This window comes from Phyllobates terribilis, unplaced genomic scaffold, assembly GCF_046119375.1.
Source record: "Phyllobates terribilis strain yellow unplaced genomic scaffold, ASM4611937v1 Scaffold_1__5_contigs__length_1240528914, whole genome shotgun sequence".
NCBI classification, from domain to species: Eukaryota; Metazoa; Chordata; class Amphibia; order Anura; family Dendrobatidae; genus Phyllobates; species Phyllobates terribilis.
Genome location: NW_027362761.1, coordinates 341,010,554 through 341,022,562, shown reverse-complemented (window position 1 = coordinate 341,022,562; position 12,009 = coordinate 341,010,554).

The following is a 12,009-nucleotide window of genomic DNA, read 5'->3' as shown; positions in this document are numbered from 1 at the left end:
TAGTTATTTTATTCACCTACCACTGTTCTCTCTGGTCTCCAGCTCCATTCTTCTGCTCTTCTCAGTGACTTCCAGAATCTAAGACAGAAGCAAAATGAACATACTGTACACCCTGCTGTAAGTAAATAAGTGAAAGCATAAAATTCATCCCACCAGAGTCATGGTGTACCCAAATCGGGATTGTCCTAAACTGTAGTATTAAAACCATACCATGTGTCAAAGTGACGTCAATGTGAATGAGGTTCGAGTTGAACGGGGTCTTAATATGGACACCCATGGGGAACTATATAAATATAATGTTCAGTTCAAAGAAAGGGAGGCTACACCCTTACCTGCACTAAGTGCAGAAAACTGAAACTTAACCAAAAAAATTAATACGTGAGCCGGAAGTCCCTTTTAGGCCATATCCACATGTTCAGTATTTGGTCATTATTTTTTTAAATAAATCCTTTAACACTAAATGACAAGTACAGTAACCAACACTGTCACTGTACTTATTATATATGTGACTGACATGTTTCTATCTATCTAATCTATGTGTGATGCTCTATTATTTCTGTTCTAAATTGTCGGGTACCGGTGTATGCCGTTGCTGAATTGCCGGCTTTTCATGTTTCACTGTGAGCACTGTTCCCATCGATTTGGGCATTCACTGTAATGCCACAACCACCATGGCTGTGACATTACAGTGAGTGGCAGACAATCCCTGCATGATTGGTGCTCTAAATAGTGCCAGACATGCAGGACGGAGACCCGAGCTCCCGCCCGAGCATCGCGCAAGTACTCGGCGATCTCCGAGCATCTCGAATACTGAGATTAGTGATGAGCGAGCATGCTCGCTCATCACTAATTTTAATCAATAAATGTGTTTAAATAAAATGTTCCTGTGCTGAGATAATCTTATAAATGTTCCCCTGTGTAATGTCTGTGTCTGACCGTGTAGGGAACATGGTCTGATCATACCACAGCTCCTGGGCTGGGGAGGAAGCAAAAGAGTATACAGACAGGACAGCAGGGGGGTAGTCACAACTGATTCTTTTTGTGAGGTAAAACATTTCCCTGCCTGTTTTTAATGTTTTACTTCAAAGAAAGAATCAGCTGTGAACCCCTGCTGAAATGTCTGTATACTCTTTTTCTTCCTTCACTGCCTAGGAGATGTGGTATAATCAGACTTTGTTCCCTACACGGTCAGACACAGCCATTACACAGTACACAGCAGGGGCACATTTATAAGATTATCTCAGCACAGGAACATTTTATTTAAACACATCCAATTGTGGAAGTTATTATTATTCTAAGATCTATTGATTAAAATTAAATTTTGTTCATAGGAAAACCCCTTTAATAGGACTGATTCTTTAAATGCTGGGATCTGTTGTTTGGAAATCAATGTGGTAATTCAAATGAAAGTTTTCACACATGGACCAATGATGTGTGTGTAAAAAAATACAGAATGTGCTCCTTTGATCAGATTTTTTTTTTAACCCGACTCGCCTATTATATATAATAATATTCTTTATTTATATAGTGCCAACATATTCCGCAGTGCTTTACAATACATTTCAATGGGTACGCGAGAAACAGATCACATACAGTTTACCGTCAGTGACCCTTGCGTTTTTCCCAAATCTATTTCAATTATTTGGATGGGTAACTTTATTTGACCTATAATTATATTTTTTCAAATGTTGATTTATAAAAAGATGCCATAAGTATGAGATACGGATATAAAAAACTGACATACTGATGACATATGAATGAAAAATTGTCTGGGTTTGTTTTATGAAAAATGAGCAATTTTGCATGCATTTGTTTGAGCCGGGCCTTCCATAGCTCAGTAGACAATGTCCAGCTTCTGCCCTTCACAGATAAGTCACTGAACTAAGAGGACGGAGATTAGGATATCAGAGCAAGAAGGCAATCGTCCTGCATCCCTTCTCTCCTTCCTGACCCACAACCTCAGCTGAAGAACAGTGAGGTTTCTATATGCATTATATAACAGGTTCATCATATTAATCATTGGCTGTTAATCATATTATTGCTTCAGCTTTTCTCACTGCCACTTTACATTCACAATTTTTCGATGCGGTGGAGGTTAATTATGGCATTTTTTTTCTTTTTGCAGGATAAGCATGTTTTACCATAAGAGGAGGGAGTCAGGCCGTCTGGACATTAGGATATTTCTCCTATTATAATTTAGGATACTTATTAATAGGTCACTGACTTGTGCCCACATAGATTAAGTTCAGTAATTACCCACTATCAGTGAATTTCTACACATTAACCGCAGTTTGTCTTCTGACACAGTAGTGACCTCATTTATGGTTTTACTTTAGTTAATGTCATGCTTATTGATGGGAAGGACACCTTTATTAGCAATGGCAAATACATTTTCTTATTGCCATGTGACCAAATTCAACAATATACAGTCAATGGCCACACAATTTTATTTCAAAATGTTGCCATTGGCCACTGTGGGAGAGTGGAGTTTCTGCCACGCACTCAGCAACACTGTCTGATCTCACTCTAAGGCCACGTTCACACGTTCAGTATTTGGTCAGTATTTTACATCAGTATTTGTAAGCCAAAACCAAGAGTGGGTGAAAAATGCAGAATTGGTGACGTGTTTCTATTATACTTTTCCTCTGATTGTTCCACTCCTGGTTTTGGCTTACAAATACTGAGGTTAAAAACTAACCAAATACTGAACATGTGAACGTGGCCTAAGGCTAGGGTCACACCACCGTATTTTTTTCAAGCAAGAGAATTGGGTCGATTATGCAAATCACTGTTTTATCAAACTCTGATCAGCATTTGATCAGAGTGTGATCTTACTGTGATGGCTCATACTCATATGCGAGAAAAACGGACGAGCGCAATTAAATAAAAAAATTGGAATGCACTATGACCAATGTTATTCTATGAGACACATCTCATCTGTGATTTTTTTCTCATCTGAAATCGGACTGGGAAAAACAATCACAGCATGCTGCATATTGCCTCGTATCTCAGACGAGACTCGCCAATGCAAGTCAATGGGTGCGAGATAAAAATTGCACGGCACTCGAACCATGCGAGTGCTGTCCGATTTTCATGCACCCATCTCCTTGAAACCCAACAATTCATCAGCCGCATACTGTAAAATCACAGCAGTACCCAACATTATAGAATAGAGAGAATAGCTATACATACATAGAATAGTTAGATAGAAAGATGTTAGTGACATATATTATTAGTACAGTGACTGTTTTGCTTACTGTACATGTCATTTATTGTTAAATTAAAAAATTAAGAAAAAAATTGTCGTGGGTTCCCCCTATTTTAACAGCCAGCAAAGGCTAGGCAGACAGCTGGGGGCTGATATTAGTAGTCTAGGAAGGGGTCATGAATATGATGTCAGCTTATATTGACAGCTGACATCAAGCTCAGGGGTTAGTAATGGAGAGGCGTCTATAAGACGTCCCCATTACTAACCCCATAGTCAAATAATGAAATAAAACACCAACACCCAGAATAAAATAAAGGAGTCTGTGTGGTTATTTCAAATAAATTAATAGTTCTAAATTAAACCCAACTTACCATTATGCCTATTTCACTGAATCCCTTGTAACCTGCGATAAAAATAAAATAATAAACCAACCTCATCCTCACCTCTCCAACGTGAAGAACAAAATCCATTTGTCCCGCGAAGGGTCCAGCTCTGCTACATCTAGATGGCAGGCTGCATCGTAGCTTGATGTGACTATCCAGCCTGCCATTCTGCAGAGACACTGAGGAGCGCATGCTTGAGCGGGGTTCATATCATATGAACTCCGTTCACCTTTCTAATGTCAGCACGAGCATGGGCAAGTTCACACCGTGCATGCGCTGACATCATTGGCTGACGTCAATGAGGTGAACGGAGTTCATATGATATGAACCCCGCTCAACTTGATGACGGCACTGCGAGTCACTGAGGTGCACAAGCATGCGCTCCTCAGTGTCTCTGCAGCATGGCAGAAGAAAAAGCAAATCCCGGCACTCACGTGAGTGCCGGGATTTGCTTTTTCTTCAGACATTGTTTTCCACGTGCACCACCCTAGCTAAACGGAGTACCGACTATTTTCTTCTGATTCTGCAGCATGGCAGGCTGTATAGTCGCATCAAGCAACTATGAAGCCTTCAGTCTGCTTGACTATGGGGTTAGTAATGGGAGCTTCTTAAAGACACCTCTCCTTTAATAATCCCTGGGCTTGATGTCAGCTGCCAATATAAGTTGATATAAACCCCAAACCTATTACCCCACTTGCCACCACCACAGGGCAATGGGCAGAGCAGAGGCTAAGTGCCATAATTGGCGCATCTTATTAGAGCTGATGTTTGTAGTCTGGGAGGGGGCCAGTATTAATGACCCCTTCCTAGGCTATTAATATCAGCCCCCAGCTGTCTGCCTAGCCTTTGCTGGTTGTTAAAATAGGTGGTCCCCATGACAATTTTTTTGAGGGTCCCCCATTTTAATAGCCAATAAAATCTAAGTATACAGCTGGGGGCTGATATTAATAGTCCGGGAAGATCCATGGGTATTACCCCCTTCCCAGGCTAGAAACATCTGCCCACAGCTGTCCACTTAACCTCTGCTGGTGAATAAAATTACAGGGGACCCCATGCCATTTTTTTTTAATTCTTTCATTTACCAATAAATGACATGTACAGTTAGCAACACAAGAAAATCCCTGAATATACAGTACAAACCAAAAGTTTGGACACACCTTCTCGTTTAAAGATTTTTCTATATTTTCATGACTTTGAAAATTCTACATTCACGCTGAAGACATCAAAACTATGAATTAACACATGTGGAATTATATACTTAACAAAAAAGTGGGAAACAACTGAAAATATGTCTTATTTTCTAGGTTCTTCAAAGTAGCCACCTTTTGCTTTGATGACTGCTTTGCACACTCTTGGCATTCTCTTGATGAGCTCTAAGAGGTAGTCACCGGAAATGGTCTTCACTTCACAGGTGTGCCCTGGGATTTCTTGCCTTATAAATGGGGTTGGGACCATCAGTTGTGTTGTGCAGAAGTCAGGTGTATACACAGCTGATAGTCCTACTGAATAGACTGTTAGAATTTGTATTATGGCAAGAAAAAAGCAGCTAAGTAAAGAAAAATGAGTGGCCATCATTACTTTAAGAAATGAAAGTCAGTCAGTCCGAAAAATTGTGCAAACTTTGAAAGTGTCCCCAAGTGCAGTTGCAAAAACCATCAAGCGCTACAAAGAAACTGGCTCACATGAGGACCGCCTCAGGAAAGGAAGACCAAGAGTCACCTTTGTGCTAAATAACACAAGGAATGGACATTAGACCAGTGGAAATCTGTCCTTTGGTCTGATGAGTCCAAATTTGAGATCTTTGGTTCCAACCATCGTGTCTTTGTGCGACGCAGAAAAGGTGAACGGATGGGCTCTTCATGCCTGGTTCCCACCGTGAAGCATGGAGGAGGAGGTGTGATGGTGTGGGGGTGCTTTGCTGGAGACACTGTTGGGGATTTATTCAAAATTGAAGGCATACTGAACCAGCATGGCTACCACAGCATCTTGCAGTGGCATGCTATTCCATCCGGCTTGCATTTAGTTGGACCATCATTTATTTTTCAACAGGACAATGACCCCAAACACACCTCCAGGCTGTGTAAGGGCTATTTGACCAAGAAGGGAAGTGATGGAGTGCTACGCCAGATGACCTGGCCTCCACAGTCACCAGACCTGAACCCAATCGAGATGGTTTGGGGTGAGCTGGACCGCAGAGTGAAGGCAAAAGGGCCAACAAGTGCTAAGCATCTCCGGGAACTCCTTCAAGATTGTTGGAAGACCATTTCTGGTGACTACCTCTTGAAGCTCATCAAGAGAATGCCAAGAGTGTGCAAAGCAGTCATCAAAGCAAAAGGTGGCTACTGTGAAGAACCTAGAATATAAGACATATTTTCAGTTGTTTCACACTTTTTTGTTAAGTATATAATTCCACATGTGTTAATTCATAGTTTTGATGCCTTCAGTGTGAATGTACAATTTTCATAGTCATGAAAATACAGAAAAATCTTTAAATGTGAAGGTGTGTCTAAACTTTTGGTCTGTACTGTATATCTCACTCACATATTTATAACTATGTATATATATTTCTGAATTTGTGTATGTATCTATTGTTGCGCTCATGCCCGGACTAACTGGCGTGAGCGTGGTTAGTGATCCCACTGGACTATGAACCGAGGAGTGCCTGGAGGGGCGTGTCTAAGTATCAACTCTGTCCGACCAAGGTCGCACGACGGCTCAGTCGACTCCGTGAACCAGGAAGGAACCGAGCAGAGGGACCAGGTGCTACTCCAGGTCAGACCCCGGTCACAGCTGTTGACCCACACCGGGAATGCAGGAACGGGCAGGCAGACAGGCAAGCAGACAGGCGGGTGCTGGCAGGCATGGCTGGTGTGCAGACAGGCACGGCTGGTATACAGACAGGTGGGTGCTGGCAGGCATGGCTGGTATGCAGACTGGCAGATACTCGCAGGTATGAACGCAGGCTATATGAACCAGTACTGACTGAGATACAGGAACAGAGCCGCGGGTGCGGTGAACTAGCAGAGCAGAGCAAAACCGCAGGTGCGGTGGACAAGCAGAGCAGAGCAAAACCGCAGGTGCGGTGGACAAGCAGAGCAGAGCGAAACCGCAGGTGCGGTGGACAAGCAGAGCAGAGCGAAACCGCAGGTGCGGTGGACAAGCAGAACAGAGCGAGATCGCAGGTGCGGTGGACAAGCAGAGCAGAGCGAAACCGCAGGTGCGGTGGACAAGCAAAGCAGAGCGAAACCGCAGGTGCGGTGGACAAGCAGAGCAGAGCGAAACCGCAGGTGTGGTGGACAAGCAGAGCAGAGCGAAACTGCAGGTGCGGTAGACAAGCAGAGCAGAGCGAAACCGCAGGTGCAGTGGACAAGCAGAGCAGAGCGAAACCGCAGGTGCGGTGAACAAGCAGAGCAGAGTGAAACCGCAGGTGTGGTGGACAAGCAGAGCAGAGTGAAACCGCAGGTGTGGTGGACAAGCAGAGCAGAGCGAAACCGCAGGTGCGGTGAACAAGCAGAGCAGAGCGAAACCGCAGGTGCGGTGGACAAGCAGAGCAGAGCGAAACCGCAGGTGCGGTGGACAAGCAGAGCAAAACCGCAGATACGGTGGACTGGCAGAGCAGAGCGAAACCGCAGATGCGGTGGACAAGCATAGCAGAGCAAAACCGCAGATGCAGTGGACAAGCAGAGCAGAACAGAGCAGGCAGACAGGACCGGGCTCTGTTCACATGGAACAGACTGTTAAATACAGGAAGATAGTTAGAACACAGGAGGTAGATACGGAGGCAGGGAAATGGGACAAGCAGAACCAGATACACACAAGGTACTTACCTTGAAGTAGCGAGTGGACACAAAACTCACAAAGAGAAGTACAGAGACAACGAGTTGGAGTTAGGTGCAGGTTCAGACACTGCAGGAAAAGGGCAGTTACGGACATAGAGACAAACAGTTAACAGGCTAGGACACAGTTCAGACAGGAACTGAACCCGCAACAAGATACAGGAACGAGCCTAGGAACTCAGCCCCCAGGGTGGCGGAAACAGACTAGAAGTCACAGATACAGATAACGGGCCTAGGTATACAGCCCCCAGGTTGGCGGAACAGACTAGAAGTCACAGATACAGATAATGGGCCTGGGTATACAGCCCCCAGGGTGGCGGAACAGACTAGAAGTCACAGATACAGGTAACAGGCCTGGGTATACAGCCCCCAGGGTGGCAGAAACAGACAAGATACAGGACAGGACCTGGCAACTCAGTTGCACAGAACACACTGAAAGAAAGTGTTGCTTAGGCACCTCCTACTGCATGGAGGGGGTTTAAGTATCGAGTGACTCACAGCAATAGGCTGGGGAGGCATTAGGAGAGCACACACAGTAACTATAAGAATCAGGCAGTAACCGCGCCGCCGCCCTAAGCAATCAGACAAGAGACACAGCAGGTACTGGAGCAAAGTGTGCAGCCTGGACGGATAGGTAAGATGGCGGTCTTGCATGGTGGGAGGTGGTAAGCCATGCCAGCACGCCACCAGGGATGTTACATCTAACTGTATATATCTCTCTTATACACATATTTATATATGTAGTGAAGAATATTTCCTTTGAAAACTGTGTGTAAATGACATAGACAATTCCCCTATGTAAAAGCCCATGTTAAAATCGCATGGAAATCGGATTGTATACGCATGGCAATCGGATGTAAATTGGATGCTAGATGAAAAAATCGCATGGCACTCGCATGAAAATCGCATGACACTCGCATGAAAATCGCATGACACTTGTCCATTTTTTCGGTCCCGATATCGAAACATTTTTTTTTTTCTTACAAATGGATATGAGCCCTGAAACGATTTTCTCGAGATGATGAAAAAAAATTTCTCCATCTTTTACACTCTTTCAGTCCATGAAAATCGGACTGTAATCAAATGTCATCCCAGTGCAGTCTCATTTTTTCCACTGACTCATTGACTTGCATGGCCAAGTGCGATCCGAATATCAGATGCAAATCGTGCATGTTGCCATTTTTTCCTAGGACAGACTCTGAGGAAAAAAATCAGACATGTGCACGACCCTATAGAGCAACATTGGTCAGAGTGCGATCTGATATTTTGTCAGATTGCACTTGAACTGAAAATATGGTCGTTGGACTGAAAATATGGTTGTCTGCACAATATAACTATAACAATATTTTTTGAATGCCTTAAATCTTATGCCCAGCCTCCCTCTGACGACCATTAATCAAATCACAGTTGATTTGATTAATGGTCGTCAAAGGGAAGCTTGGTGCTATTCAGCCCTTTGGATCTTTCTTGAGTGCAGAACATACCTTTAGGCCACGGCCCCACTATCAGTGTTTGGTCAGCATTCGGTCAGTATTTTTTCTCAGGAGTGGGAGCCAAAACTAGGAGTGGGTGATAAATGTAGAATTGGTGACTTGTTTCTATTATACCTTTTCTCTGATTGTTCCTCATCTGGTTTTGGCTCCCACTCCTGAGAAAAAATACTGACCAAATACTGATAGTGGGGCCGTGTCCTTACCATTAGGATCTACCTATCCCATGATGATAATAGCCCTACCATGAGGGCATAACTTTGCACTTTCTTTATAATAGCCACAAGACTTGTGGCATTAGAAGAATATTGTTATACACATTGTCCAGTTTATAAATATTTTGCACTCTATTGTGTTGTATCCTCAGGCTTTGGATTAATTTACATCTGTTTACATCCATTACTTACGGGTCTATGTACATTTTGCTTGTGTCCCCCCGTTTTTGGAGGCCTTCTGCCCTGTCTTTTTAGTTGTATTTTGTTTTCATATATCTATTAATAAAATATATTTTTTTAATATTAAGCTGGGATTTCTTTATATCTGACAGCTAGTTGCTATTGAGGTTACAGATACAGGTTGTGTCTGTTATAATCTATGGCCATGTTCACATGTCTGATTCAAGAAAATGGTTCTGTCAGAAAAAAAAAACAGATTGCACTTGAATGTCATTTATTCTGTCATTTCTTTTACTGTTTATTTGGTAGGAAAAGCTTAGAATGTTTTTCTTTTTTGGGATATGAAAAAAAACAGATGCCACAATGATAGTAAATATGAAAACATGGAAGAAAATAAATCAGAGTCAGCGCTCTGATGAAAAAGTGTCCATTTTTCTTGTATGCAAAAAAAAATAAAAAATCTGACATCTGAATGAGGCTTTAATAGTGCCACAAAAGAGCACAATGAATCAGTATATATAGTATGTTGGTTATTAAGACATCTGAATATAATTTAAGCTCATGATTAATGGACTAAAACACACTAAAACAATGCAAACGGCTAATTCTAATATCAAGACTTCAGAGAATTCTCAATTTCTTAACTCTTCGTCTATTAAACCAGTTCTCAAAGAAAGAAAAATGGGAGCCCTTTTATGTTGTTCCAGAATACCGATGTAAACCCTCATTTAAGAAAAGGCCAATATTTAGGAAAACATAGAATCAGAACTAAGTGAAATAGATCTATCTTTGCAGGGGTTTGAGAAGGATAGTAATTTTGCAGAGTGAAATCAGAAAATGCTTAGCTAAACTGAAAAGGCAGAAAGCGAAAAGAGAATTCAAAGAGAAAAAAAATAAAAATATACGTTTTATCAGAAAGTCTACTGTGTAAGCAAGGCACGACATTGAAGCAAGAATTTGAGTAAACCACTTAAACAGACACATAAGAATACTCTACTATAGAGAGTTTCCCCAAAAGCCAGATGCACCAACACTACAAAAAGTCCACAAAATCAAGCCAAAAAACACAGGGAGATTCACAAGTAAATGAGATTTCTTTATCTATTCAATTGGATAGCATGGGCATCTGGGGGGGTGAGAACACAAAGCTCCAAAGGCTGATGGAGAAAATACTGAAAGATGATTTGGGAAAAGAACCAGCACAAAAAGTCTGTATGTGAATTATTAATCTGTGGAAATGTGTACGTTCTCAGAATCATGCAAGTGTTCTGGGGGACTGAATTGTGCATGGAGTACAAATATAGACAAATCATATACATAAATGGTTGTATATATAATAAGAAAACATACATTTTGTTTATAAATATATAAATTTGTGTATAAAAATATTTTCCAAAATAATCACAGCTAAATTGTAATAGTCTATAGAATCCGTGAATGTACTATATTAGAACAGTCATTTTTTTGATTGATGGACAAGATCTATGGCCCCTATTCATTAAAGTTTTTACGCCAAAAAAGTGGCATGAAAACTTTGAAAAGTCGTAAACTTTTGCATCTTAGGTGTTTTCATGCCAATTTTTCCCAGCTCCATCGAAATAGGTAGGGATTGGGTGGGACAGGGACGAAATGTGATGCCACAGTTTGTCTAATCCATGATAAGCTGTGGTATTCCATACACAAGAAATCTCACTCTAGTCCCTGATTGGAGTAGGATTTCTGGCATGGTGCACGGAAGTGCACACCGCTTTTCAGATGCTCCATGAATCAGGAGTGTCTGACTTCAACACCCTCCTTCCTCATTTTTTTCCTTGAATTTGGTGAATAGCGGTCTTATTGTTTCACTGATGGGAGAGAATTAGAGGAGATGTTGGATTTTATATCTACTTTCATCTCTACTGCTTCAATTGCTATCTTTGCCCTTTACATGCATTGGTCGCATATTTAAAAATATATTAGTTGATAAAATTAATATGCTAAAATCCTAGAAATGTCCAAAACTGTGTTTGAACAATAGACTTTGGGCACAGTTTTCATAAACTTTTCAGCTTTTTGGACCAAAATTTACTTATACTGTTTCTGCAAATTTTGCGTTGTTTGATCAAAGAGCGCAAAAGTCATCACACCAAGTCAAGTTGTATCTAAATATAGATGGTCCCTAAACAATTAATGTCCTACATCTCAATGTGCCAAACCTGGCCTCATCTGAATGCAGAAGTGAAAAAAAAATCAAGACATAGCCTGTAATTACAACTTTTGTGGGAAGGATAGGTGAATAAGAGTGCTGAGCCCTGGAAGGGGCCCTAACCCCAATATGTACTACAAAAAAAGAAAAAATAGGGCGCACATAACTTTAACATTAAATGAATGTACTGGTGGCCTATATACAAATATATACGCACACGGTGCTTCATTGGAAGGTACTTAGTTGACATTTTTTTTTATCAAAGAGCATAAAAGCCATCCAACCACGTCAAGGTGTACCTTAAATATGGTTGGTACCTAAACACTAATATCCTACCTCTCCATGTGCCAAACCTCATCTGAATGGGGAGTGAAAGGAAACCAGGCATAGCTCACAATTAAAACCTTTTGTGGGAAATATGGGTGGATAAAGGTTCTGGTTTGGCTGATGGAGAGGTAGGACATTAGTAGTTAGGTATCAGCTATATTTAGGAACACCTTGATGTGGTTGGA